Consider the following 3,170-nt stretch of genomic DNA (forward strand, 5'->3'; position numbering starts at 1 on the left):
GAGAGTACTCAGTAATGACTCGTTGCTGAAACCATGGTGTGGGCACTGGCTGTGGTAACCCTTGAAACGCTCCCATGCTTCATAGAATGATTATGAGCTCTTCTGAGTGAAGCTGGAAATCTCATTCCTGAGACGTGCTGTTCGAGAGTTGGAGAAAAACTTGGCCAAGAATGCCTTCTTGCAGCCATCCCAGGTGGTGATTGATCCCTTGGGAAGGTTTTTCTCCCATTGATGAGCCTTGTCTCCCAGGGAGAATGGGAAGAGGCGCAACTTGTAACCGTCCTCACTCACGCCGTTGATCTTGGTGAGACCACAAAGACGGTCGAACTCGTCCAAGTGGTCGAGTGGATCCTCCATAGGCAACCCGTGAAACTTGTTTCCTTGGATCATGGTGATCAGACCACTTTTGATCTCAAAGTTGTTGTTCGGCACTGCGGGAGGGACGATTCCAGCACGCTGAGTATGAGTGTTCGGGGCATCCCCAGCACCAATGTTTCGCGGTCCCTGATGTGGTTCATGCTGTTGTTCCATAGTGACTTGTGCGGGATGATCAGTGGGTTGACGAGCCTGTCGTGGGCGTTGCAACCGATTGATTTCGTCAATAACAGGAACGAGATTTTGATGCCCTCTTGATCTGGTGTGCATGCAAGGTTGCAATCAACAGGTATCTGAGATGCAAAGCAAACAAGCAGACAACCAAAACAAGTTAGTACTCAGATTGATTGTGTAACAGAACTTAATCTTGCAAAACTTGAAATCCTAAATGTAACAAAACGATTCCCAAATGGCAACGGCGCCAAATTGATACTAAGATTTTTGTTTCTCCTAGTAGGTTCAATTAACCTTATGCGTTGTAATACTTAAGGTGTCAATCCAAATGGGATGATGCTAGTCACTCAAGATGCAATCAAGCAATCACAAGTTAAGCCAATTCAAGAGAGAGTTTTTCTAACAATCCTAGAATGGTCAAAATACAAAATGAAATGAATTACAGAAACAGAAACGAAAATGTATGACAAGAAGCAAGCAAGAATGAGAGAAACTGAGAACGATTCTAAGCATGAACAAACGAAACAGTTCCGGGAATGTAATAAAAATCAGAAAGAAAGAAGTCCTAAGGATGTGAGTAATTGATGTCGGTGGAGTATCCTAGTCTATAGCGTGTTTAACATGTCACAAGCAAACCATCCCTAAATAATGAGCATCACTTCTTAGCTAATCCAATCTCTTGACAAAAGCTACTCAAACTCAACCACTTCCAAACCTAGCTCTCGCTAGAGAAACATGATCAAGCATGGCATGAAAAACAAGTTCATTCACGTCAACAAACATCCTAGACAACTAATCTCTTAGGCTAGGAACGTAAGTCTCTGGCACTAGTTGGTCAGACATTTCATCGAACACCTTTTGGGTGCGGAGATGTCTAAAACCTAGTTCCAATTGATCAGAGAGAAACTAGTATTTCTAATTCTAGTCCAGAAGGGAGTCATACAATCAAAGCTTAAACACTCTACATCCTAAGATCCTCCACCTAATCTATCCCATCCTCAAGAACTACTGCACTACTCAGATCCGAAATTCATCATCAAGCATGCAAACACATAAATCATTGAATCAAGCATCATTAGGTGGATAAAAATAAGGTGAACAACTTTGTAAAAGGAATCAAATGCAAAATCTCAATAATCTCAAAGATATCGGAAATACAAGTCTCCGAACGTTTTTTGGAGGCTAGGTAAACCTTAAGAACAGAACGAGATCAAAACTAAGATATCCAAAACAAGACTTAACAAAATGTATAGTAAAAAACATGTAAATCCCTAAAACTTAAAACGACAAGGTGAAGCGTCGGTTTGGGAATCTCCTGAAGCGCATAAGATGGAACGTCTTCCTGACATGTGCGGTCGAGTCGTGTGTCGTCTCTCCCTAGAGTGAGGTCGAGTGGAATGAGTAGGAGTGGCTCCAGTGGTGTGAGTGAAAATGGCTCGAGCATGGTCTGTGAAAGTGGCTCGAGCTGGGTGTATACGTATCCACTAAAACGATGATAACTCTTGAACCACACCTCCGATTGGCTTGAAATAAACGGCATTGGAAAGATGACTCAATTCTCTACAACTTTCATGAAGACGTCAAAAGCTGAATCCCTAGACCGGTGGCTCGAGTGATGGCTCGATTGTGGAAGCGAGGAGTAGCCCGATTGTGGAAGTGAGGAGCATGGCTCGGTTGTAGAAGTGAGGAGCGCTCGAATGTGGAAGTGAGGAGGGCTCGGTTGAGGGAGTGAGGAGGGCTCGGTTTAGGGAGTGAGGAGCATGGCTCGGTTTAGGAAGTGAGGAGGGCTCGGTTTAGGAAGTGCGGAGCATGGCTCGGTTGAGGGAGTGAGGAGCATGGCTCGGTTTAGGAAGTGAGGAGGGCTCGGTTTAGGAAGTGAGGAGCGCTCGATTGTGTAAGTGAGGAGCAGCTCGATTGTGTGCGCTTCCAACGTCTCCTAAACACCTGAAAAACTCCGAAATGCGCAATGTATGCAAGAATGATGCAGAAACTTCCTAAACATGCAAAATGTACGAAAGAGGTTCTAAAATGATGCAAAACAACTAGTTGTCCTAGCTAAAGGCATGACAAATACAGGCTAAGGAGATGCAAAATACAGACATATCACTCTGTTCGTAATATAGTTTAAGCTTTAGCTCCTCGATTTTTCGGTCTAGACATAAATCTCTGCCTCCACGACGGCTAATTCTTGTATAAGCTCGGAAAGCTATTAGACAGCAAACACTTTAATTGTTTGATCATTAGGAAATAGTTAGTATTACTATTAAGAAATAGTTAGTATTATATATGTGAGGTATGAGTATTGGTTTTACCTGAGGTGGAAGAAACAATGAGGACATACTTGGAAGAGACACAACAGAGCCATCGAAAGAAGCCTTTAGAGTTCTCTTTATTGCTTCTTCTTCCTCTAGTCTCTCTTTAAGATGCATTACCTGCATAAACATACAAAATCATATAAGTAACAGTTGAAATAAAGAGTTTTGAGTCTTTTTTTTTTAGGAACATAGGTACTTACTCCTTCCTCTAAGTCATGTCTCTTGTTACTATGTTGCTGTGAAGCTTCCATGAGTAGTTCCTTAAATTTCATGAGTATCAGAGAAACAGATGAAAAAGGAAATGGT

General features: G+C 42.5%; 1 long non-coding RNA gene and 1 other non-coding gene across 2 annotated transcripts; one reads left to right on the forward strand and one right to left on the reverse strand.

Moving 5' to 3' along the window:
• Nucleotides 1–28: 28 nt before the first annotated feature.
• LOC147943259 (small nucleolar RNA R71) lies at nt 29–135 on the forward strand. Its single transcript, XR_015558662.1, has one exon. It is a non-coding gene; the product is annotated as a small nucleolar RNA R71 (small nucleolar RNA).
• A 1,525-nt stretch (nt 136–1,660) lies between these two features.
• On the reverse strand, nt 1,661–3,170 carry LOC147943260 (uncharacterized). The gene is made up of 2 exons (XR_015558243.1): nt 3,065–3,170; nt 1,661–2,981 (listed from the first exon to the last, which is right to left on the reverse strand). It is a non-coding gene; the product is annotated as an uncharacterized LOC147943260 (long non-coding RNA).

Source organism: Camelina sativa, chromosome 5 (genome assembly GCF_030686135.1).
Source record: "Camelina sativa cultivar CO46 ecotype springtype chromosome 5, ASM3068613v1".
Classification (NCBI taxonomy): Eukaryota; Viridiplantae; Streptophyta; class Magnoliopsida; order Brassicales; family Brassicaceae; genus Camelina; species Camelina sativa.